The sequence below is a fragment of the Paramormyrops kingsleyae genome, chromosome 4, assembly GCF_048594095.1.
Source record: "Paramormyrops kingsleyae isolate MSU_618 chromosome 4, PKINGS_0.4, whole genome shotgun sequence".
NCBI lineage: Eukaryota > Metazoa > Chordata > Actinopteri > Osteoglossiformes > Mormyridae > Paramormyrops > Paramormyrops kingsleyae.
In genome coordinates, this window is record NC_132800.1 from 29,850,694 (window position 1) to 29,878,467 (window position 27,774).

Consider the following 27,774-nt stretch of genomic DNA (forward strand, 5'->3'; position numbering starts at 1 on the left):
GGAATGGTTTTAAATCTTCTTTCCCTTTTTTTTTGGAAAGGCACTGATAAACACCCAAATGCATTGAGGTTGGAAGCCATTAACAGAAGCATGGAATATTTGAATCTTGGTGTCTATTCCTCTCGCTGTCTCTCTCTCTCTCCTGCTTAACCGTGCAGCGTGCACGCATGCCGGCATGATAGTGCGCGTGAAACAGACGCTGCACCGCATGGAAACATTTCCGAGACGCAGTTCTGCTCTCTTCAACTGAGACCTTGATCCCAGTATGTAAACGTGCACTAGCTGACAGTTTCAATTCATAACAAAAACACGATAAGAGATGGGAGGATATTCTGTGTTGTTTATTCAGTCTTCGAATTACATTAAAAAGACAAGGAAAGGAAACCTTTCAGACAGAGAGTGTGTACTTCCTTGACAGGTGTGTAAGTCCCTCATGCAGCGCGTTTTCTCTTAGTGAATACTGCACTTGGCTAGGTGTGGCTTGTGTAATTTATTACATCGGTAAGCTGCATCCTGCTTTATAGAGGAGAGAGGGGCTTCGGGCGGGATGCTCTTCATGAGTAGCATGCCTGCGAATTTTAAGCATGACGTCTCCAAACGCATCCCACATGTTACCGGCCTTTATCTCAAGTACGAGGCAAACAAGGTCATTTAGGAAGGTTGGGAGGTTTAGGCAGCTGGTATGAATCCTGAAATTGCCATGCACAGCCTAAGCTCACTTAACATAAAAATACATATCTTCAACTAAACAACACAGATCTCATTTTTACCCTATAGACAAGAATTAAAAATCATTTGTACCTCGCAACACCTTTAAACAAATATTTGCAAAGATTGTATGCTTGTTGCATGTTATAATTCTCATTAGTTACCAGTACATTTTTTTAAAATTAATAGGCACGACAATAATGTATATGAATATTACATTATATATGGTGTCCATGGATGGTTTCCCATTATCCGTGGTTTCGGTCATCCGCGGTAGGTCTTGGAACATACCTGTCGCTGATACGGGGAACTACTCTGTGTGTGTTGCATAAAATGAACTCAAAATGTGTATAAACTTCAGATTGTTCGATGGGTGTTATAAAATCACATAAACCTCATTTTCTAGCTGTGGATAAACAACTTGGTTTTCTTTATACAGTTTAACAGGCTTATAGTGAGCACGGTTATCAACCACTTATAAAAAGCTTGGGACAGAATCATTCCTTTACAAATACTGTTTAAATAATTCGCATATAGTAATCAAGCAGTCCGCTTACGGTGTTCATTTCGGTTTTTTTTTTTGTACATGACAACATATGGAAATTTTTTAAACTATGGAAGGCTTAATTATTATTATTTTTTACTTTAAGTGCAAAAAAAAACATATCTTACCTTGCAGTAACCCATCTGCTTCTGGCTAGCTACCTGAGGCTAATGCTGCGTGCACAGCAAACATGACGGGAAACGGAAAGTAATTTTCTCTCAATGACAAATACAAATGGAAGCTTCTGATAAACCGCCATAAACGAGCCAACAACATGCAGCAGCGAAACTATCATAAGCTATATTTTATGTACAGTATCGTACTGTATTATAGTGTATTTGAATTATACACCGTTCAGTAATTTGTGCAGTACTGTAATTTGAAAAAGCTGTACTTCATTTTGAAAGAGTTAATAAAATTAAGTAAATAGCGACGCTATTTATAAATATATAAATGTCATTTAAATGATTAATCTGCCTGAGACATAAAGAAAAAAATGTTCATAATGATCATCCCTTTATATAGTGACCAATTTCACTCACACAGACGTGATCACTAAAAGCGATTTCCACTCTAACTATTATTATTATTATATTAAAGAAACGACAATACAGTTTTTGAGGGAGCCATCTCGTCACATCGCAACATAGCGCATTTCCTTTTTCCTGTAAAGACGACTGAAAAAGGCGGGGCGAGGGGTCTCAAATCTTTCTTACTAAAATTTCCTTCAATCCAAGTTCATAGGGCCTGTTATGAGGTCGACTAAGTATGAGTGTGACTCGTAATGATAGTTCGGAATTGGGTCTTTGCTTGAGATTTGGGATTTTATTTCATATTTTCAGCTTCTTTTGGCTACGTCAACAGCGATTGGACGGTTAATTTTCCGTAGCCAATCATATGAAAGCGCGCTTAGAACCAGCGCGTTCATGTAGCAGGTTGATTAACCGGAGTTCCGTTAACTAGTTAACTAGTTCCGAAGCTTGTGGCGGGAGCTTCCGATACCGCGGAACCAGTACCGCCATGGCCGCAGCTGCGAGGTCTTTTCCGGTTAAAAGCCAAGATGGGAAACAGCGTTACCACGACCTTCCTAAGGCTCTTGACATATCATTTAAGAATTGTCTGTCTAATTTGATGAAACATATAGAGAAGAGGTAAGTTTGTCTTTTATCTTACGACTTAATCATGTAATTTCGGCCTGGTTAGTTAGGCTCGGCATCCGTGAACATTATACACCCTGAAAAGCTCTCAGTCTCTGGTGATTTTTTTTTTTTTAGCTATTAACACTTAAATAAGTTAAAGAGTCTGTTTTATTTGCAGTCAAATTTTAGCCGGCTTGGCTAGCTAGCTAAGTAATAACTTATCGAATGCTATCGCTGTTACTTGTGCTCTGCTATAATAGTTCTATTGTGTGCGTGATACCGGCTGGCTTCACTTGTGGCGCTGCAGTGTAACGTTAGCTTTAGTTTGCGAATTCAAAGGCTGAATGTTTTTGGCCCATGGTGTGAAGTTGCTGGAAGCCTGCTGTAAGTTTGGGAACGGACCAGATTTTTGTGGCTGAGGGTGAAAGTCATTTTCAGTTTATTTACATGTTGGTGCATATTTCCTATAATTTTCTATGTGCTTGAACATTTTCAAGTACTGTAATGCTGTATGAGTTTCTGCCCGATACTATGATCTTTTTTCTTTCTTCAGTTTGTTTATTTTGCACGTAAAACTGCAGTGAAACATGTTGAGTTTATTGTTTAGTGCTCGTTTTACATCACATGATGCATTTTTCTTTCCGTTTATGAAAAGCAAAGGTAGTTTAATTACTATGTGTGAACTATATAAAAATATTATGGGGTGAACATAATTAAAAGTAATTTTAAACAAACTACTGATTTACTCTAACTTCTGTATTTTCTAGAAGAAGAACTTTTACTCTATTCAGAGTTAATATTTTTTGGAAGTAAAGTAGAATGCTTGAGTAGGATTTTACAGTACTCATTCCTCCCTCAGGTGTCTCCCTGTCCGTCTTTCCTGATATAGGCTCCAAGCTCACCACTATTATGCGCTGGATAAGAGTTTGGAAGATGGGTTGATGTTTTTCAGTGATAGATGTATAAAGAGTATTGCCAGCAATAAACAGCACTCCATCCCAAATAAATCTGAAAGCTAGGTAAAACATTTCTCCCATAAATTTTACATTAGCTGTAGACATACTACATATCATGTGATTAGAAAGACGTGCTATGGTGGCATCATCAGCTAATCATGTGTTGATAGTTCTTTAAGTAATCATAAAAGTCCTCACATTTCCAGTGTCACGAATCCGCAGAACTTTCCGGTTCCCTCAGCGGAGCAGGGATCGTCCTCACTTGGTCACCATCTCTGGAAACTCAGAAATAGCACTGAAAGCAAACACATTCACAACGCTGGGTAGCGGCTACGGGACATGGACACTGCTTCTTTGAAAGACGATTCGGTTTTTAAAGTGGACCGGCAGATCCATGCGGCCTACATTTGCTGAGCCTCGTTACCAAAAGCACTAGTATTATCCATTTGAACTCTGAAACCTTTTGCGTCACCCTGGGAACGCCTTGGCACTTGATGAAAATTTCACGTTGTTTTTTAAATCAGTTCAGGCTGACATGTTCAGTCTGGTGTGCCTATTGTCAAAGGGTAGGGCACTATTTTGCTTTCTTCTTCGGCCTTGCTTGTTTGTATGAGTTTCCTCCAAGTTCTCTGGTATCCTCCTGCAGTCCAAAAACATGCATCTAATTGGCTTCTTGCAATCGCTCATTGTATGTGAACGTGTGTGTTTATGCCCTGCCATAGACTGGCATTCCATCCATGGTGTTCCCCTGCCCTGTACCTTGTGCCACCTAGGAAATGTTCCAGACTTAACGTAATCTGGTATGGGATACTTGGTCCTGAATAAATGGAAGAATTAGTGAACGTTTGCTTTTTAATTCTACAGTGAATCAAACAAGGGCGTGTACTCTAAGGCCCCCGAAGCGTAAAGGAACAGGAAAGAAATCCATTCAAGGGTTTTTAAAATGTAAATAAGCAGGTGTTACTATGCAATGATGAGTTTCTTTCACTGAGATTTAACTCCTGCTATATACCATTCTCACTGCTCAGTACCCTTAGGTAACCTTTTCACTATTGATGGACACACAGATCCGTTACCAAGTTCTGATGAATGACTTACGTGGACAGATTAATTAATCTACTAAAACAAATTTTACAACCTTTTACCTAAAGGGCACACTTTGAATTATAGATATGTTCATAAATCAGACGATTTAATGATTGCCGGCACTTGCTAATGCAATTTCCCAGAACGGATGATGATAATAATAATAATGATATGTATGCTATATGGAGCTCATAAATAGTGTTTTCCATTCTGGAAGTGATCTGCATACTGAGATGCATTTAAAAAGGTATGTCAGCGCACTCTGTGTGTGAAGTGCATGTGACACGGTGGCTGTGGGGGCCGCCTTTTCACGGGTACAATAACAGAAGGCAGAATTAATATCCTCCCTAATGACCTCTGAAAAAACAAAAAGCCATTAGACTAATGATGGTCGGCTAGGAGGCGCTTCCCGCACGACACCTGACGAGTACATATACGTGAGATAATTACGCATAATATGGACACGTGTCGTGTTGCGCATTCCTATGAGATATGCACATATGTTAAGCTGTGTGTGTGTGTGTACACATACAGACTGTCATTTCTGTGTAGGTCAGGTAGAAACCTCTTTGACAGCTTCCCAATATACGATGAATACATTATGTGCAGTGTCTTATCTGTGTGTGATATACGCATAAACATACATACCTAAACATATACATATACAGTATACTCACAATTAAATAATTTCTGAATTCTTTACATATATCCATCCATCTTCTGTATAGGGTCACAGTTTAAATGCATTTATTATTGTTGTTGTTGCTATTGTTTTGTTGTTGTTGTTCTTATAATATTAGTGATTTTTGTGTTTATATAAATATACATTTGCATTGATATAATGAGTCACGATGATAGTATTTATCATAGCAGTGCAGGTGCATGTATGTAAAAGAATTATTCTGTATATATAAGATTTATTCTGTATACTTTGCAGTGTCCCCCTTTGGTGGCAGCTGTCAGCCGTTTATTGTGCCGTTATTAATGGCTAATTGACATTCATTATACTATTACATGATATTTACATTACAATGTTTCCATCACAAAGAATAATAAAGTACATGAAATATTAATCATAAAGAAATCATTCAGTCGTTCTTTACCAAAAACGCTAAGAAACACATTGGCCCATGTTTTTTTTTTAATTTTCATTTAAATTGTGAGCAGACCTACAGACATACCATGCAATGGACACTGTTTTTTTTTTTTGCTGTTAAAAACCTACCTTTTATGGGCTGTGTTTTACCATCCGCTTTTTTTAAATGAGGAGAAATCCACAGAGCCGGTCACTTGCAACGTTATTTCACGGCACTAATTGCATTTTAATGTCCAGGTTATACTAAGAGAGATGAATTACAGGGCAGCCTCACAACCGCACTGCGACTCGCGAAACAATCTGTTATGAAATTAGAGCTCGCCCTGTGCTTCCCCTAACGAGGTGTCCAAACGAAGGCAATATCAGTCGATAATTTAAATATTGGATGTGCCGTTTCCTAAGCGCGAAAACCTTTGCTTTCTGAAAAGCTAGCTCTGGCACAAAGTCTGCACTTGATTAGCAGGGTAGTCTCTCGGCAAAGCCAAGACTTCACGTCCATCAGCATCAGCCTACAGACCTAAGACTGCCCCGGCTGTAATTAATATGCAAATTCGCTTCGCCTCATTGGCAATTCAGATTACCTTCTTCTGTAATGTAACTCAAATTGTTCTACTTCAAACACTGAATTTGATTTCCGAGACCCCCCTCCCCGTTCCCCCAGGGCATCCCATAATGGCTCCCTTTATCCAGAGTGTGAGCCATGCATTGAACGTTCTGCTCGGACTTTGAATGCCTATTAAAAAAAAAAAATATGGAAAAAGCAGGAGCGACGGCCAGGGTAAGTTTCCTTCACGTCTGAGCGCGGCGTCTCTGTGTCCTTCGGCATGTCCGACCCCCCCCCAACATGTCATTTCCGCAGTGCCAGGGCACGTCCTGCCTTCCCTCTTTCACAATGCCGTCTCTCCCGAAGACTTCATTTCAGAAACCTGCGGACAAGAAGGGGGGGGAGTCGCCTACTCTGCATATATTAGTATGCAGAGCATAACTGCCGTCCTGAGTGGCGGCCCCCCCCCCTACTTGTCTTTACCCAAACGGGAGCCATGGGCCCACGTATAGCAACACGCCCCACCTCCCTGTGAACCAGCCATCAGCACGCAAGCATGGCGACAGCCGCGGGCCCATATCACACTGCCACGCGACTTCGGGAAGAGTCGTCGCGTGAGGACCACCCCCAAGCTGTGCCCCGGGCGTTCTGACAGGGACCCCCCCCCCCATCACTACCACTACCACCACCACCATGTGACAACAAGTGGCAGGATCAATGGGGGCGCAGTCGCCGGGTGCTGTAATTCATTCCGCCCGGCCTTGGCGCGTGGCCAGCCCTGCCATCTGTCTCTCTACCCCTCCCCCATCATCACCCCGCCCCCGCCCCATTCCCGCTCGCCGCTCCGTTCTGTCCTACATTTCGTAGCACGCGGCACGTGCCTGGCATCTGCGCTCGGCGCCACACGTCCGCCGCCTGCGTGCGCCTCGCTCCCTCTCCGGCTCGTGCTGGCACTGCGGGCACTGCTTCCTGCTCACCGTCGCCTTGGAGGCCAAGCTCAAGACGGGACGGGTCCTGCAGTCGGCCGGCGCGTGGGTATTTCCGTCCCTCCTCATGCCATCGGCTTTCCTCTTTTATGGCTCTCTCACTTTATCGACTCTCGTCATCTCGGCCATTACCTGATGGATCCCGGATGCATGGGGAACTCCAGCTTGCGTGCCACGGCCCAGGTGGCTCTCTCGAGCGCCAGTTCGACGGGATGGCGTACACTGTGGGACGTACCACCTCCATGCTGCCTGCTCTGCTGGAAATGAGAGGGGGACTGCGAGCCGGTACGCAGCGGGGAAGGCAGTCTGAAGCTGCGGAAAAGTGAATAATCAATTAAGTATTGATTCCTTGTAAGATTTAGCAAATTTCAAAGGGAAGACAAAGAGGGCGGCTCACAGAGAGCGCGGCGGGACCCGGCGGCGAATCGGGCAGCAGACTGAGCCATGGAATAAGCTTCCTCCTGGTTTTTCCCAAAATAATTAACGGTAACAGTCGGAATACAATGACTCCTTTTAACAAAAACGGCAAACATTCGAGAATTTCACCAAGGACCGCTGACAGGATCTAATTATGTGAGCTCGTACAAAGGAACTCATTCATATGCGGAGATGCAAATGTGGTTTCGCTGGGAGGAGGGAGGAAAAAGCCGCGGTATCGAGAATTAACAGTTATTTCAGACATTAAGTGCCTCACTTTCGCTCTGGCGTTTCCGCCTGAACTGCTTTCGGCTGAGCGGATATATCTCTGCGTTACCTGGAAAACCAAACTGCGTTTGCATTCATCAACTGGTTTTAATTGAATAACCAGGAACGGAAGTAAAATTTACCTTTGTGTGCACAATAACGAAGCTCTGCAGATTGCAGTGTCCGTGGGGGGGGAAGAGCAAACATCTTGGTACTTATGAGACAGAAACGAGGAGAGAGATGGCTGATGGTGGCTGTATGTAATTCAGGTCCTGTTACATACATTCCAGCGATGTGTAATTAGAAAGAACTATATTTTCTGCCTGAATGAATGAGCGCGTCATGAAAATTCAAAGAAAACTCAGAGAAAATTGCCTTTCCCTTGCTAAAAGCCTTACCTTTTCATTTTGGCCTGCAATTTCGATGTTTTGAAATACTGGTATTGGAGGAAAAACCCTTTATGTCACTTTTTTCTTAGTCTTTTCTTATGAACTAAAGAATGGCTTGTCTTCTCACTTCTGGGAAATAACAGAAGCGTAATAGCCTGCAGATAATAAACACCTACATCTGCTTTTTGGTTTCTTTTTTTAGTATATGGTGCCTTGACTGGCATCAGCAGTTTGACAGTTGCCTGTAAAATGGATATTTTTCCTGGAAACAGATGCCAGTCACAAGAAGTTTGGTGGAACAATGTGGAAAGCTATTAGGCGAACTAGATGTTGGTCTATCTGTACAGAGGACCTTGTGAAGTACGTGCTACTTCCTGTGGAATACAAAGGGGGCGTGTTCACTTGTCATGTGACTCAGCCGTATCACTGCAGCACGCAGCTCATGAAGCACCAGATCCTGGCTGATATCCAGTAATACTCTGACTCTGATTAAGCCATTGATTTACAATTTGCTGTTTAAATATTTCTGTTGTCAGATTCAGACTTGTATTTCGCGATTATGCTTTCATTTTTCAGAAGAAAAATTACACTTCATGTTTGTACCCTGTTCATTAATATTTAAGTATTATACTGCATTATTAATGAGTTTATGCCTTCTTTGTGGGAAAATTGAACTGTTGAAATAACTAATTTAATCATAAGCATAGGCATATGCTTATAAAAGCACATAAAAGCAGTAATTGCATCCAGAGTTATTTTGTTTCATTTTTAGGGAATACTGGGTAATGGGGCACTTCCTTTTTGTTATTGCAAGGTGAAACCTGGTTGTATAGTTAAACAGAAGTTATCAGGCTATGTGAGAGATGCCAGAAAGTGGGAAGCTGTAACGGGAAGGCAAGCACGATTTGCCAAGACTCTGATTTGACTTTGTACAGGCACTGTCGGAATTCACTAAACATGTTCCTGACTGACTGCAGGAGTCTGACGGAATTGGGCATTTAAGGTAAATGTTAGACAGAAATGGTTCAACTGTGACTAAAATGAAGAAATTAATCAATACTTTCTTGCTGCAGGTTTCTTTAAAAGCATATATTGCGCAATTATTTCCACCGCACTCGCTACCACCCTGATTGCTCTAAAGCATGATTTACAATATATATCGAGCTGTATGTCACATGACATTATTTAGAAAAGGTCAATTCTGATAAAAGTGCAAATAATTTAGGGCGACAGTCAGAGAAATCATTAGACATGGGGCTGCGGATCACGTGACCAGCCTGGGATGGCAAAGCGGCACGTCAGCAAGAGCTCTCGCTAAATCATGCAGTATTACATCTGACAGTGATTGGACATCCTTTTTTTAATGACCTCAGCTGTGGCATGGTAGGATGTGAAAAGGTGCTGCCTTCCCGCTGACGGTTTCTGGGTTGGTATAGCCTGGGGTAACCCTGGCCCACAATAAACTGTAATTTGATTGATGGGAAATCGAAGCAGTTCATCTAACCAACCACTCGGTCTTTGCCCATGGTCCCCACAGCCGTGCAGATGATGATGCATTGTGTTCCTCGAAATAATTGTCATTCACGCTTCCAGGGTGACTTCACTTCCAAAGGGACGATCTCACAGCACTACTCTGACCAGTTTTAGGGCAGGGATTTCTACAGGGGAGGGGAGATGCCCTTTTTGGGGGCTTTGGGTGGGATGAAACCACTGGCGCAGTGCTGTGCTTTGGAGTGCGATGAATATGTAAAAGTGAAGTGAAATGTCAGCACGGCTCTGGCCAGCATTACACTACATCAGGGAAAGATGGGACAATACATGCAGAGCTTTTTCTACTTCTACTTAAGGTAGTGTTATGCCTCTCAGGAAGCACTCTGAAGGTCACCGTTTCATGGGGATTCCCCGGCAACTTCAAAATCTCTGTACGAAACTCAGAATTGTAACTTTGTAACATTGTAACTTTGTAATATGCTTCAGGTGATACGCATGAGGCACGTTTTATGTGCCTCCTTTTGTTCTGGCCACTGAACTGAAGGCATGTTTATTGGATCAGTCAGTCATTTAAAAAAATTAAGAGCTTTTGCTGACATGGAAACATACCACTACAATGCACATTATGTATGCCTTTAAAGACAGGTTTAGGCAAATACTTTAGGAGATTTAGAACAGCAAAATTTAATCCCGATGGACAGTTTACAAATGCGGAAATAATAGATTTCATGAATAGAAACATTGTTTATTTACATGCTAACATAGAAAGATATGTCAATATCCTGGGTAAATGTATAAATGTGTGCTGTCAATATGTTTCCCACTTTGGTTCAGTGGGCAAGTTTTTATTGAGTTTGTACGTGTTTGCATGAGCATGTCTATAGATGTGTGTTATTTATTGCTCAGGGAAAACTGTAGTGTGGGCTGATTTCTATCACTTCACTCTGCAGTAGATAAGCTGGGAGCAGAGCTGGAAATTAAACAACTGCCTGAGATGCTGAATTACCAGGTAAGTGACAAGGTGATACGGTGACATGTGTGTTCGCGAGGTTCTGAGTAAAGATAGCTCATGATAAAAGTGCCAGGAATGATTGCTTGGACTGGGGATGGGATGGATTCCAGTGTGGATTGTCAGTAATAAACTCAGGTGAAGTCTTTCACATGTAAAAGGTTCCTAGTCCTGTGAGTCCATTTGAAACGACCTTTAGGGTCAGATCATTTGCAATGCTAAACTTTTAGCGGGAAATACTGTACAGTCTTGTCACTGCTCGTTGTTTTTAAGTGGCAAGCTACAAGTGCAGAGAGAGCTGGTTTGGTTTGCAGCTGCATACGGGTATTTAGGAGTCCTCTTTAAAAGTCAGCCGGACTCGAAAAAGCAGTATTTCTCTTACGGGATTTTGGATTTTAGCCTAGTCAGGTTGGACAGCAGGAAGCAGAGTGGCTGCAAAACTAGACTTCAAGTCCCCCTAACCCTGCTGTTGTACTCTAGAGAATGCAGAATTGCTTTGGGGAAATATCCAGCCTTCTAAGTATACAGCTGTCAGCTATGTATAGAATGCATTTTGTATAAAAGCAGTAAATGAATAATAATAGTAGCGTTACTATTAATTGCTTGTTCATATTCATGCACATTATTCCACCTGATATTCAGGTTCTCAAGCATGACATATGCGTTACAGTTCCCCCACAAGGACCATTACAATAATTATGATTATGAATTATGCACCATATCAGTCTTGTGTAAGGCTTTATGTTTGTATGAACCACTTTATCACATATAAGAAGAGACATTAGGAAGTCCTAGTTACTCTATTTATATCGACTCACATTTATTAAAGTGTGAATTATAATAACGATTGGGTTAAGTCATTTATATAGAGGATTGCAATTTACATATATCATGAGTTTTAAGGGGGGGATTATTGTCCATTTTCCATGAATTTTGGTTACATTCATATTCTTTCTGCATTGGAAACATAGCCTTAACCAACAATATATAGAAACGATCTTTGAACACACTAATAGATTAGTCGATGGGCAACGTGTCCTGTAATTGGTCATTGAGTGATAAAATAAAGGAGCTTCCTTTAGGTCAGTCACAGTGAGTACAGTGATTTAATCTATACTTCACACAGGAAAATGAAGCCTGACCTTGAAGTAGTCATTTGCTCGATACCTCTGCCAGAAGGAAAGGGGATAAAGAAGCAAACAGAGTACTAACATGCTCTATGAAACAAACAGATCTCTGGGAATACTTGATAGAACAATCAGAACTCTGGTCGCATTCAGTGAAACAAACAACAGTCACATACTCTGTGAAAAAAACAGACCTCTCTGCATACTCGGTGAAACAGACAGAGCACTAACATACTCTGTGAAATCAACAGAACTCTGGGCATACTCAGTGTAACAAACAGCACTGCACATACTGAGTAGACATGGTGAGGATTTCCCCCTGGGATCAATAAAGTCAATCCTAATCCTAAAACGGACCGCTACAAATACTGTGACAAACAAACAGAGCTTTGGCCATTCTCTGTAAAAGAAAAAGATTACTGCACATACTCTGAAGAAAACAGCACTGCACACATTCCGAGAAGAAAATGGAGCACTGTGAATACTCTGTGAATACTCTGTGAAATATACATAGCTTTGGGCATGCTCAGCAAAACAAATGGAGCATTGTACATACTCTTAATGCAGAGTACACCACGCTGGAGATTCAAATGGCAGTGCTTTCCCTTTCTCAGCATTTTTTCCCATCCTCAATTCTCGTGCTCACTGTGACACCCACCAAATAATGAAGGGCACATATTGACTTGGAGATTCACTGTTTATTTTTTTAAGATAGGTTGCAGATTGAGCCCGTGTGGTACATCTGTCCAAACATTTTCATCCCCATTTCATTTTCTGCTCCACCGTTCTTTTCTGAGAGAGAATTTGAAAGTATGACTATAGTTCAACAAAAAAAAAATGTCAGGCACCACCTGCAGTTGTGGGACACGTTTTATTACCGTCATCGTACTACTGTACCTCCCGGCGAGTGTGGAGCAGCTGACTGTCGGCACAGCACATTACGGATACCTGCCCCGCTAGGAAAGAGCCTACAATTGTTTGATCACTGAATGACAGAGCAGGGCCTGGGTTTATATATCCCCCAGGGTACCAAGAAAGCCGGCACGTCCCTGGAAAAAAATCGGGGGGTTGGGGCAATGAATAATACTCGGAGAGACACTTCCATCACGCACACGTGAGCGGTCCCACAGCAGACCGAGAGGAGCAGTGAAAGCAATCAAGGTCAAATCCATTATCTGACTTTATCTTCTTAGCAATGTAAAGCTTGTGGAAGCTAAGTTACCTCTTAATGCTACTTGTATCTGTTTGATACATAATATTACCCAGGACCTTACTTGTACATATGTGTCCCTTAGACCTGGGATAATGGGTGGGCAGCCATAATATGTAGTCATCTATCTAAGTTTTAATTAAACTCGTTAATTGATTTACTTCATCAGCTAATACAGGATAGGATGGTGATTAGCATCAAGCCTCCACAGTTGTGGATTTTATTTCTCTGCATCTTATACTTACTCTCGTGTTGTTTAAGTGAGTTGGTGTCTCTAAATTGTGTGTATGTGTGTGTGCGTGCGTGTGTGTGTTTGTGGTCATCGGACCAAATGTCCCCTTAATGTGATAAAAACCCATTGTTTTGTTTTTTGTGGGGACATTTTCCAGTTCCCACAAGGGGAAACTCAGTTTTATTAAAACCATTTAATGCGACCAAATAACTAAAATAACCACAAGTGTTGTATTTTGGTTGGTTACTTAAGGTTGAAGTTAGGTTTAGGGTTATCACAGTTAGGATTAAGGTCATGTCCATAGAAATGAATGGAAGGTCCCCACAGAGATATGGGTATGTATTCTGTGTCTGTATCTGGGTGCATGCGTGGGTGGGTGGCTGGCTTTGTTTTTACCACATTGTGGGGACCAAATACTTTTCAGTTTGTAGGGACATTTTTCAGGTCCCCAAAATATAAATCTCAGTCTGTGAATGTAATCAAAATACTAAAATAACTTAAAGCATTTTATTATTTGGTTACTTTGGTTAAGGTTAGAACTGGGTAGGGGTTAGGGTTTTCCTATTTGGAATTAGGGTCATGCCCATAGAAATGAATGGACAGTCCCTACAAAGGTATTTGGATACCTGATGTGTGTGTGTGCCCTGCAGTGGCCTGGCATCCCATCCCCGGTCCCCCTGCTGTGTATCCTGTCATTCCTGGGACAGGCCTCAGGCAGACACAGTACTGCGTAAGCGGTTATGGAAAATGGAAGAATGTATGATTCAACACATGAAACTGAGTCACTTTCTTGGCAGTGCAATTTTAAAATCATACTTTTGTAGCGCACTGGCAAATGGATTTAATACAATCATAATAGTTTCAGAACTAAGTAAAACACCCTATGTCAAACAAGCAGGGGGAGACATTTAACAGAAAACAACAGAAGACCCTACAGCAAAACCAACTTCAATGTTTGTACCTCCCAAAAATTCCTTGAGTGTAATATAATTAGTGTTTGCTGTAGTGTGTTAACTTGTACTCGATCAAATGCAGTATTTTATGACAAGAAACAAGTGGATTTTAGCCAACAGAGAAATTCAGCATTACAAGTACAGACATGAGGTTTTGAAAAGACTGATAATAATATGCAGGCCTGGATTTGGCCTTACTTAATTTGGGTAAGGTCATTTTGGATAATTATATTGGTAAAAGTAACTCTAAGTAATTCTTTTCTTATGCAATATGGAAAATTGAACTTAACGTTTTTCAAATCTGTTCCTTCAGCAACTTTGAAATGTGAGAGGAGTTTATCAGCAACTGCTTAACCCTGATTTCAGAAAAAAAAACAATCTACAAATAATGCATTGCTTTGAATGTGAAATATGTTGAGTGAAATAACATTTACTCACATAAAACTTGGTTTCCCATCAGAAGTCTTTGCTTTCAAAGCAATCGGTTTCCTCTGTTTATTGACACTGCTTTTAATGTGACAAGTGAGATGTAATAATTCCGCCGCTGTTTTCTGATGAAATGGTTTTAGCTAGGCATGCATTTCCCGTTCCCCTCTGATGTTGAAGAGAAAGTCTCCTCCAGATGTCCTGCTTGACATATGGCCAGACTTTCCCCTTTAAAACATCTAACAGAGCCACAAATGACTTTACGTCCAACCAAAATACACTCACTACAGGTGCATAAGCCTACGGTCAGTAAATCATCCTTCCGTGAAGCTTTTCTACAAAACAGGATTAGCAGACAATGGTAATCAGAATACATGGTACTTTTTATATCTCTGTCATATTTGACAGGATGAGAAACTCCCGGTTGTTGTAGTCAGTAAGACATAATGTGTAAAGAAGCACTTTCAAGGTTTCAAATCAAACAGTATCAAATTTATTAAAATATTAAAATAATTATTTGGTGAAACTGGTTGGTGTAATATTTCTGAATTAGCCATGCACATGTGCGTTGACAGTGGCGTCCTGTCCAGGGGGTCCCCTGCCTTATGTCCTGTGGGTAGATAGACTTCAGGCCCCCAGCATAAGCAATATTTCACCCACGGCTCCGTCTGTGTGGAGAATCAGACTTCTACTCATCTTAGGTTAAGTAACCTTTCCAGGATTTCCAGCTTGTGGTAAATAAAGTATCTATCTGTTTGTCTGTCTATTTGGAAGTTGAACTGGAAGATGATGGATGGATGGTGTAATGATTAAAAAAGAATGCATTATGCTAATGAATTTTTAGAACAAAATACACATCATCAAAATGTCAGTAAATGCACCCTTCCTTAAAAAAGAAGCAAATGCTTGTTAATATGAATAAATAAATCATGGAATTATATAGCAGAGCTGAACACAATGCCGGTTTGTTTCAAAAGGAAATTACTCAAAAATCCTTTGCAGGTTTATGCTTGGCCAGCATGTTTTTGAAGTGCAGCCCTGCATATTTTAACAGTGAGACGCGCTTATGAAGAGAAGTACTGTCAGAAGTTCTATTATGTTTTTTGAATGGCCTGTTTGTAAGAAGTCATTAACTGAGTTAGTGGATAAGGGTTTGCTTAGCCACGAGTTTGCGGCGTACGTGGCATGATTTGAGGAGAGTCGAGAGTTCATTTTCTATGTGCAAGCTTCCCAGAAAATATCTGAACGGAGAAATATATAACAAAAAAGCCATCTTGATTAGTTTGCCACATAATTCTTAATTTGCTTCATAAAGATACCACATCATAATATTTGTGCAATAGAAAGAATCATGAGGTAAACATCTTCCTTTAAAGCATAATGTATTCATTAAAATTTATGAGGTACATTTAATTAAATAGCTCCGTGAAATCTTGTATGTAGATTTAAAGACTCCACTTGTGCCTAAAGTTCTGAATACTGATATGCAATATATCTTTATATTCATAAAGAGAGTGTAGTCGATGTTAATGGCAACACAGCAGCTCTGATGGTTTGACGGAGCAAGTGGTAACTCGTGACTGGTTGTCGTCCGTAGCGAGTCGGTCAGTGGAAAGGTCGGCTTTGCTCCCCCCGCCGTTGCGGCCGTCTCTCTGCCCCCTCGTCCGCGGCCGTTTGGAGACCACAGCCCTTCGAAACCGCCGCTAACCTTAAGGTTTGCCTTTGTTGCGGCACACAAATGAGCCTGACCTTTAGCCATAAAACAGACACCTACGGAGGAGGATGAAACGGCAGCCGAAATTAAGAGCCGCTCGCGGTTATTTCAAACACATCCAAGAGAATCTGAAAAAGAATCAGATCGCCTGGACTGCAACTTATTTACGTTAGCGCCCTGGCATCTTCAATAATGAAACAGAGATATCTGAAAAGACTGACAAATGGCACGGAAATAAAAGGACCGGCCTCCCATTAATGATAGATGATGCTGATGAAAATGTACCTGACAAGAGACGAAATCACTCCAAATAAATGGCTTGTTGATTTATTTTTTCAGGCAAAAGACAAAAGCCTCAAATCGTTTATGAATATCGTAGAAGGGCAGACGGAAGAGGGCACACCGAAGCTTTGATTTTCACTAATAGCCACTTCAAACGGTCTGCAGTCTAAAATGCGGGGCAATTATGGGATGTAAGCCTGTCATCAGTGTTTTGTCGTGTTTCAAAGTGGCGTCTGAGCCTCTCTAGATGCTGCAGTAGGAAGGTGGCGGGGCAGAGCGGCCTTTTCAGAGTCAGGGTCCACGACTAGTGAAGACTCAGCACAAACTGGGATACCCGTCTCTTTGAGTGTGTGTGTGCGCGTTTAGTGTGAGCAATCATGCAATTTCATTTTGCACGCACTGGAGCCTGGAAAATGAACTGCCTTGATGCATTTAGGCATTTTGTATTTTTTCTGGTGTGCAAAGATGAAAGAATAATTTAATTTAATGTTGCAAAACAACATCCTGACCGCTGTTGACCACGGGTCGGATTCCCCAGAGTACTGTGTTCCTGCAGCAGCGTTGAGGTCCAACAAACTGCATTGAACTCCTTCGAACTGCGCTGAACTCCATCGACTGCCACAGTGCTGTGTCGCATTTGGGAATTGCACCCTTTATGCCTGTGCAATAAAGGCATGCTTGCACGGTTTGGTAATTACATTATATGTTACGGTTGTGTAATAATGATGTGAGTGTAGTTTTTATACTGCAGACCTCTATGCATAACATGTGATGTGAGATATATGAGGCAGATGGAAATATTGGGACATTTTATATAAAGAGGCTTTGGGCTGGAGTTCACTGAATGGATTTCAGCCTCTGCAGGTCAAAGATGATGCAAATGATTGTACAAGATTACCTCATGTTCTGGGTAGCCCAGATGCTGTAGCTAGCCTTGTGCGTGGTGAGGGGGAGAACAGGGATGTTCCAGAGGAGCGGTGAGGTCAGTTGACAGAACCCTCCAATCCATAATCAATTAATTGTTGAGGATAAAAAGCAGCCCTTTTTATGGAAGACCAGCAAGAGAGACTGGAGTTATGTGCTGGCTCTTGTAGTGTCCTGGCCCTTCTGTCTTTTGTTAGAGCTGAAACGGCTTATTTGCATGTCCGCTGTGCTGTCCCATCCCAAATTACCCCGAGGAAGCTAATGAAATCCCCTTTCCATCCCCGTTTTCCCATCACAGGGAAATGTCCCTCCTAATATACACCAATCTCTCATTTGCTGACCCATCGCAGAGAGTTCATATGTGTAATGTTTTTGACTTTCTCTCTGTATTAACAATGAACTGTGCATTCAAATTATCATCATGGTAAAGGGCCAAGTGCTGTTTCTTTTTGCTGCAAGCTGTCTAAATTAGGATGTGCAATTAGGAATTTTGAGTCAACCGTCAACATGTTATATGACTAGTGGCATCCGGACGAAGTATCTGAACAGTTTCTTTCCACAGGCCGTCGCTCTGATGAATACTTATAGCAGTCAGACAGTGTCAAAGACAATGTGCAATAATCCTGTTGTCACCAGCATCCACTGTACCTCATGTATATATGGTAACCAACATATACAACATGCACTATGGCCCATTGGCTTAAGTCTCTACTGTACATCCTGCACTTCATTGCTTTTCGTAAACTTGTGTTTGTAGTATGTCCGTTCTGTTTAAGTACATTGAGAGTGACTAAAAGCCGTGTATGTGTAAACAGAATGTGTGTTGAGTCCCCGTTTGGCCAGCAGGTGTTGCTGACCCTCCCGTTCCCTCTGTCTCCCTACTAGCCCCTGGTGTGTTGTCCTTGCTTCCTGGACTGCTGCCACATAGCTCAGTGGATTGAGCGTTTGGCACCAAGGCTGAAACCCTGCATGCATGGGTTCGAGGCCTGCGTCACCTGTTTTGCTAATGTTTTACTTTTGTTCCGTTGTAGTTTATCCTGTTTATGTCCGTCTTAATTCTGTTCTGCTTCCTAGCGTTAGCCCTCTGTTGTGTGTCATTATTCTTAGAGTTTATTTCCCAGCATGTAGTTTATGTTTCCTAGTTTTGCTATTTAAAGTTCCCCAGCTTCTCTGCATGTTAATTGTTAGTTAAGTTTCTCTACCTATGGCCTGTTCCCCTGCACTGTGCTCGTTGGTTAATTGTCTTGATGACTCACACCTGCCTTTTGTTAGTTCTCATTATTCGTGTATTTAATTGCCTGCCTTTGTCCTGCTCCTCAGTCTACCATTATGAATGTAGCTGTATGTCTGTGTATTAGAGGCCAGTGCAGAATGTTGTTCTGCTTGGTTTCCCTAGTCCTGCTCTCCAGTTGTGTTAAGTTATGGTTTCTTTAATTGTTAATCAGTGTTTGTTCCCTTGTTTCATTCTGACCCATCGTGGTACTTTTGTTTTATAGTTAACCCCAGTGTGTTCCGTTTTCCCCAATAAACCCCCATTGTCTTGAAGCCGCTAGTGGATAATCACCTCTTCCTGCCTTCGCCATGCCGCTATATTACACATACCCTAACCCTAACCCTACCTTAAACATACTTAGAACACTTGCATTAGCCTACAGTTGGGCCAAATCATTAACACAAACCCTATTTTATAATTAAGTGTCGAGTATCTCATGTTATTTATTGAATAATCATAGACATCGTGGAGTCGAAATAACACGTAACATGGACCATCGTAACCCGGGGAGCGTCTTTATGCAAAGGGCAGCTACGAGTCACTAAATAGTATTTTTACAAATAGCTGCATTCACTCGATGATGGTAGCACGTTTCAGCTTTATAAAATGCATATATTTCCTTTAGTTATGAATGCAATGGTTCCAGTAATGGGCTACCAAGAGGGTAACGTTCATGCAAAACACACTGGTCCCATGACTGGTTGGTAGGCTGAGGGTTGCCTTTGCAATGCTTGTTTGTAGGGTCTGCTCTGAAGAATCCTCCACATCCAAGCATTCTGCTGGTATAAAAACAAAGAATATCGCGTCAAGGCACAGTGAACAAGCAGTGATATAGCCTAGGGTCGGCTTACGGGGAAAAGCTCAAATCACTATTGAAACACTATTGAAAGGGTGACTCTTGTGGCTGGAGAGGGCAGGACAATGAGAACACTGACAGGTCAGCTAATTGTAGTGGCTCTGGCTCTGTCAGGACCCCTCCACAAATGAAAGTCAAGCCAGTCACATCGCCTGGCACCACATGGCACCCATAGAAAAACACCTCACACAAGAAGAGGCGGCAGGGTTCTGGGGAGGCACACAATAAAACCAGGAAAACCTTAACAAAACTGTAAATGTCAGTGCAGGGGGAATGTCAGTCTCCTCAGGCCAGCTGCAGGCTAATCAGAAGGAATATTCAGCGACGGCTGGGAGGAAGGCCGCTCGTCGCCTGCTGCTACGCAATCGATTATTAAGCTCCTTCGCGGACAGGAGTATAGCGGAGCTGGTGAGCGACGCGGATCTTTCCGGGGTTCTCTGTGGCGCTGGGACGCATTTTTCATTCAGTTGTGAAACCTTTGTCAGCAGTAGCTAGATAAGACACGTAACGCCCAATGGGGGGGATGGGGACAGGGGGGAGGCGGTGGCGCGTCAGCTGAATACGGGAAAATTAATTTAGGCGATTTCTCATGTCACATTATAAATCTCACTCTGGGTTAGCCCCACCCCCTTTTTATCGAAGCTCTGCCACATTTGCCGATTCAGTAAAGCTACCCACACATGCGTAATTTAAATCTCTAATCCCCTATGCGCGGCAATTATGGGGAATCCGTATTAATCGGGCACCTGGCCGACAGGTCGCTTGCATCGCCCTTTTCCAAATATGACCGCGATAGCCATGATGGATTTTGTCACTCACTCGAACATATTTCTTCATGTAGCTTGATCTCGCTCCCGAACAGCTAATGAATTTCAGACGTGCAATCTGTTTGCAAATTTCATCATTCACTTGTGTAATTAAAACTTGATTACATGTGATTAATGTGCTCAAGAGATAAATACTAAATATGGAACCTGCATAACAGAAACAGATTGATTGGTCTCATAAAAGCAATGTGTTTCTTAATTGTACTGGGATTTTCTGACCCACGCTTGTGCTAATCTGTGTAGTGGTAAGGCTACTCACCGAAGGTACCATATATGCTTTAGATTCAATTGTCATATCGCACCTTATATAAAATGTACAATATACAGATATTTCCAAATGATCTTAATTCATGGAACTGATACGTTGAATTAAAAGTCTTAAATGAGGTTATGGTCACCCACGTTGTGAAATGACTCTCTATGATTGTTCTTTCTTCAGTAATAGATGACCCATCAGGAAGTAAATTTCACCCATAAATCTGCCCTTTGATTTTGCAGAGTTCATCTTCCTTCCATACAGCTTTCTCCAGGACCTGATGTGACATATAATGTTTTTTTTTCCCCCCAATTCATCTATTGCACTGGACCCTAAAGATATTTAGAGCCATATATGATATACCTGCCATACTGGAGTTTTAAATGAAGGTCAAGCACGGCAAAACCAACCCGTCTCTGTCAGCATTTTCCTTCCCCGATAAAGACAGAACCCCCTGCCCCCCACAGTATTGTAAAGACGTATGGTTTGGGTCAGCTCCAGCTAGCTGGGGTTCTGCATGTATATTCATTGTGGTGAGTAATTGTGTTCCCCCGCAGAACACTCTCACCTTGAGGAGTGACACGTCCCTTAAGAGCAGCGGCACTCTGGGGCCTTCCTCACCATCCGTGATGAGAACCTCCAGAACTGCTCGGAGCTTCTCACTCTAATGGAGGCCGATGATCTGGTTTTAACGAGTCCTCCTCTCAACATGGCTGTCGATCCCTTCAGGAGCCACATTTATGTGGAATACGTACCTCTCACATTCACACTCTTTTTCAGACTATTATCCTTCGTCTTTCGGAAGCCGACTAGGCTTCACATTAGTAAATGGGATATTTCCTATCTAATAATGGTCAGATGTTAAATGTACCTGAAAGGATGTAGGCCGCCTGTTTTACGGAGCTGCCGCGCATACCAAATGGTCATGCTTATTATCGGAAAGCCAGCATGAGCTCTGCCTCTCTTCTGATGTGATATTCTTCCCCTGGAGCCAGTGCCGCGGACCCAAACGCATATACGATATCCCATGTGTCATTACGCACTTTGTTATGTGTGTGCGCATGTGTGTGTTAGAATGCACTACTACTTTATTTATTTATTTTTTTTCCTAGTGTGAGATAGCAGGGAGGAGGGGATGAAGGATGAGAGCAGGACATGGCAGTGAAGAATATTTGCTAGTTTATCATTCACGGTACAGCGAGGCTGGAGACAATGCAGTGTGCGACAGTGGCAATCCAGCACTGCGAGTGATACATTAAATGATTGCCTCGGATGGAGGCTCATGACTCTCACCCACTGCAGATCCCGGCTCTGGCCGCGCCGCCGGCCTGCCTCCTCCAAGTCTCCGTTACCCAAGGTCATATGTATGCAACATAAACCCCGCAGTCGTTCGCCACGCAGGGGGGCCTTGCGGTCCCACCGATAAAAACCAGTGCCCGCAAAATGGGCTCCGGCGACGGGTGCGCGTGGGGAAGCTGAAGCAGAGGGTCGTCGCGAGAGCGCCGCTTAAATCAGACCGCATCGCTGAGGGAGAGAGCCCGGGATTCCCGTGATTAATGGCTTGGATTTGCATATGCTTTCTGCACTGCCTGGCCTGGGGTTTGGGTGTCTCCCTGGCAGACACCACGTGGTGGGGAGGTCTCTGCTCTACAGCGTGGCCGCAACTGATCAATTCAATGTTTACTAATTTCATTACATCTATGACATACGTTCCCTACAGTAAATGCCTGGAGGTTAGAGCACGGTGCACGAGCATCCGCGTCTGTCTATCGTCATCTGAACAGCTTCCCTGTCCGCTCGCAGCTCACCGCTTGCTCTATCTGTGGCTGTTTATGAAAACACAGTTTCAGCAGCATAGTCGACACCAGAGGAGGATGTTTCACTGCTTCATACCAGGACTGAGGTCCACACTAAATGATGCAGGAAAACACCGGGAGAGAATGTGTTGTTTGGTATGTTCTACAACAAACTGAAAGCCCTTTGTTAATTATTAAAGATGTCTAAAGGAGTTATATTCTGGCGTGTTTATTCTGACGTCGTCGCTGTTGGTTTCCCTGCAGTGTCAGTGGTCATAAAAGATGCACTCGGTCATATCACAGAAGGGCCGGGCTGTAATGAATGGTCGTAATTATAAGGCCTTCAATGATCTGAGCGCAGAGCTCACTTTTGTGTGCCATCAGGGCCTGATGGTTTGATATATACAAATATATGACCACATATAAACAAAAAGTTACATCAGAACACTCAAGGTGTGGAACCCCGCATATGTAGAGCTCATTATCAGTTTTATATTCACGTTCTTTTTATATTGGGCGAAGGTGTAGAAATATCAATTTCATAACACATATTTTCTGTTTAATATGTTTGAACAAGAAAGGCTACATCTTTTGGGAAAAGTTACTAAGTAAATGCAAAATACAATCCATAATATGTGTTGTTTATTTGTTACTGGAATAAGGAAGAATTCTTTTATGGGTATGAAATATGAAAGACATTTCATTGGGTCTTTTTCCTTTGCCTTATTTTGTTTATTTGCCCACATCCAATATACATCAGGGATATTATGGTGGAGTTCAGTAATGTTTTTGTTGTTGTTTTGTTGTTGCCCCCCACCCTGCACTCCCCTCCCCCCATACTTATGGAAATCCACCCCCCCCCCCCTCCCCAGCCCATCAAACAGAGAAGAATGGCTTTGCCAGACTGATGACTTTCAATATGCCGCAGTCGAGCCTGTCACTGTGAGAGGCCAGGGAGGTCAACAGTAATTCATAACTGCTTTAAAATTGCGAGCACCCCCAGCAGCAGCCTGCATTCTAATGCTCCCCACTGACCCCCCACCCCCCGTGCCGGTTCACGTGTGCAAACGAAAGGCCGATTTCACTCGCTTTCACTTCCACTCTATATAGCAGACATCACGGCTCCAGAGGCACCATGGGAAGTTTCATCCCGCTTCTGGAGCAGAGCACTCTGGGAAGGCGAGGGCGTCTCTCTCAGCTGCATGAACATCCCCCCCCCCCCCCCCCCGACGGGCCCCAGAGCCTTCATAAATCTTCCCATAAATACCGCTTTTTAATCCTCTCCTTGCACCTGTTTGCTACAAATAAGGCCAGTGCCTTCGAAAAGGCATCCCACATTTTCGATATTGCGTCCCAACCCTAACCAGTACATGTAAAGGGCCCTCGAGTGCCCGCACAAATGCCGGAGGCCAATTTTTCTGTTTACTATTCAGATCCTAATTGGATGAAATGGATTTAATTTTCTGCCCGGTAGCGAAAGGGACGAGACGAGGTTCGCGGAAATGCAGTTCAATTCAAACCTCGCTTTGTAGCGTCAAAAGGCTCGCCAGGAGTAATCTCCACATGAAGTAAGAGCGATAGACTATCCTTTTATTCACATATCTACTTTAAATAGGATGCGGTTTAAAAACAGTGAAAGAGAAATGGAGTTCCAGGCCGGGGAGCCTATGATTTGAAGGGGCAGACAGAAGGAAGTAGCTGTATGTACAGGCTTTTTTGCCCCAGTGTTAACAATACCTGTCACTGGAATGTCATCCTCCCGGGCTTCTACACTGCTCCTGTTTCCATAATATAATATCCTCCCAGGCAATCGCAGAAAGCCATGTAGATATATTATTACATGTGCACATTGGCCGCAATAAGGGAATTATTCTTTAAAGTAATATATAAATAATAATCACAAGGCACAGAATATTTTTTTCACTTAAAAAGCAGGCACGACATTTTCATTAGGTACCATATACAAAGTGTGTGTGTGTGTGTGTGTGTGTGTGTTATTGACCTTGGCTGCAGTGTCATTATTGTCAGAGAAACTCTCATTCCACACCCTGGACTGTGGTGCAAAATTTGCATGTAAATCGTTATCGGTGGGTCGGGAGGTCAGACTAACGAGCATTTTATTTTTTGGTCACTTCAACCACCCCCCCTGTCCGATGGCCTTGCCCACTCCAGAGATCCTCCATGCACTGAAGGAGGTCGTGACGTTGCAGTGCTGAAAGCAGCCAGGGGAAGGAAGCCTGTGACGGGAAGAAGCAGGAATTCCCCCGCTCTGCTTTCGGAAAAAAGATTCCGCAGGCCGACCGGGCCATTGCAGAATTTGGCATGTGAAGATCAGAAAGTGGCCTGTTTGACGTCCAGGATCCAGGCCCTGTCCCAGCTCGTCTGTGAGTGTGTGCATGTGTGCATATGTATGTCCTAGCCAGCAGTTATATTGGCAGGCATTCAGAACTTCAGACAATGATTCCTGCCCAACACACATGTAATTTCCACCCATTTGTCATGCTGAAGAGGGCTGGACAGAAAATAAAAACAGATTGCTGTTTTTAAAATCATCAAATATTGTTCCAAGATTTAATTGAATTAAATTATAAATGATGACTACACATGTCCTGTTTGCAGTTTACTAAGCTAGAAAAAACAATGATCTTGATTTATGCAAAAAATATTAAACAGCTCTAAATGTTGTAAAGAACACCTCACAGCTGAATATTGTAAAATATGTTGCGCATATACTGTATGTTACATATATTATCCATGACATATTTCTGAAAGCAATCACCCTTTTTGTTGAGGTCTTTTATATGAAGTTTCAAATTTCCAAAACATGATCAAAAATGTCCTGAGAATTATGAACGCAGGGTCATTTTGGGGTATAACCTCTAAAATGTACTGTAAACATGCTGTTTCGTCTTTTCTCACATATGGATAAGATTACAGGCCTCTTCAGTACAGCAGTGTGAGTCTTCAGCTGAGACGCATTCTCTGCTCCGCTCCATGATAACCATTAAGAGGACTTAGCTGTTCGCCATTTTCAGATGAGAGGCTGCATCTCCTGTATAATTTGCTTTCCTCTCTTAGGACGTCTCTTTGAGAGTGTCTAATGGGTGTCTTATTTTACCAGGACCCATAATTCCTTTGCGTAATCAGTAGGGTTTCGTCTGCACAAAATAATCGACATGTAAACATCAGATGGGCTTAAGAAAATTATCTAACATGCTGTATTGAAAAGTGCCCTAGACTCTTAAACGATGGTCTTAAACAAAGTGGTTCTTTGTGGCCCGTAAGATACATCCTTTCATTTGATCATATATACACATTATTATTTAGAAATGTTTTGAACAGAAAACAAAACATTCTGATTTACAGGAGTATTTCATTAATGGGCTATACTTATTAATATCAGTCAAATATTAAGAGAAGAGTCCTGCCTCTATGGTTTATTTCTGGTAGAAGGTATATAGTTGTTATTCTTATAAAAATAAAATTTCCTTTCCTTTTTCTTGTTTGGCCCATTTGTTTAATTGTGTCTGTCAGTTGGCAATTAAGACGGTGCTGCAGTCTCACTGGAATGCACTCATGGGTAATATGCCAGTGAAACAGTTTTATGGAGTAATTAAGACAGTAGAAGGAGTCATTCATACATCTCGGTAAACGGAGCAGGAATGCAACGCCATGCACAAATGAGATTAAATAGAAGCCGTGGCCATAAATAAATGCTGATTGCACTAGGACGAGGCAGGGTTTCTTGGGCCTCGGTCTGTGGGCGGGCTTTTACCGATGATAACAAAACAATGTTGTTTTTGTTTTCTGTGGAAGTAAAAGCGGCAGTTTGTCAAAACAAATGCCATTTCAGTTGCCTTGCAAAACGAACGAGTGATTGTTTCAGCTATAAACAACCCAAATAATTGAGGCAAAAACCAGAAGGAGGTATGCTCGTCAATAGATATGCTCATTAAGACATCACGCCCCCCCCCCCCCCCCCCTATTTTTAGAGATAGTAGAACATGCATTCTTGGTCTAATGGACACAGAAGTGCCTACAGAGACATACTTTGAATTAATTACTCAATTTATATTCCCTGAGAAAGCGCAGCGATGTCGTGGAGCCGCGAACACGTTCCGAAGCAGAGATGCTACCGGTTAACGCTAATGAAGGCAGTGAGTCCAGTTCCAGTGTTGCGCGACATTTTCGTGGGTAAGGGACAGCAGAGAATTTTTTCGTTAGCTAATAAGCTAAGAGCAGAAGGCAGAGCCGATTGCCCAACTTTTCATTTTGGTGGGGTGGGGGTGCAGAACAGCGGAAATAAAAGAAGCACAATGATACTCATAGCTAGGTGTTTCGTCGTGAGGGTCTCCAACCCTGTCTAGTGTCACTCAACACCTAAGCCTGGAGTATTTGGGAGGAAGTAAAACTCATGCCCGTATAGGTAAGGTCTATAAAGTTTGTTAGTGTGAGGATGCCTTTGTTTACAAATACATACGCTGAAGCTCTCTCTCCCTGGCCCTGAAATGAGATTGATTATGATTGTTATCTTTTTATTAGGCACTGTAACGTCACTGCTGACTCCCGCCAGCCAGAATCTGCTGCCTCCAGTCCATCGTTTCAGGCTTCCCAGGCCCATGTTCTTTGTTAGAACATAAGAACTATACAAACGAGAGGAGGCCATTCGGCCCATTGAGCTCGCTTGGGGAGAACTTAACTAATAGCTCAGAGTTGTTAATATCTTATCTAGCTCTGATTTAAAGGAACCCAAAGATTCAGCTTGCACTACGTTATCAGGAAGACTATTCCATACTCTGACTACACGCTGTGTAAAGAAGTGCTTCCTTAAATCCAGTTTGAAATGTTCTCCCGCTAATTTCCACCTTGTTGGCATAAACGAGTCCATCCATTTCTGTGCTGGTTGACCTCATGCTCTTTTTTTCCTTCAAAATGTTATAGTCCCAACCAGTGCACTGGGCTCTTCTCATAATATGCACAGGGTAAGGCAATTACCATTACTATGTATTTATTGTTTGGATTACTCTGTTTAAAAATCAAAGCGGTGATGATACTCTTCACCGTTCACTATGTGTGGATATAACATTGTGTGGGTGGGTGGGTGTGTGTATGAGTGTGTGTGTGTGTGTGTGTGTGTTTGCGTGTAGGTGGGTGTGTGTGTGGGTTGGTGGGTGTGTGTAGGTGGGTGGGACAGTCGTTTCATGTTCCTTGGGTGCTTGTAATTAGAAGACGTCTAGTTTTGGTAAATTGTTAGGTGCTGCATAGA

The 27,774-nt window shown here is 42.4% G+C and overlaps 1 long non-coding RNA gene across 1 annotated transcript; it reads left to right on the top strand.

Annotated features, from left to right (window-relative positions):
- The first annotated feature begins 2,155 nt into the window (after positions 1 to 2,155).
- LOC111834201 (uncharacterized) lies at positions 2,156 to 25,412 on the top strand. Its single transcript, XR_002835942.2, has 3 exons — positions 2,156 to 2,403; positions 10,574 to 10,632; positions 24,681 to 25,412. It is a non-coding gene; the product is annotated as an uncharacterized lncRNA (long non-coding RNA).
- The last annotated feature ends 2,362 nt before the right edge of the window (positions 25,413 to 27,774 follow it).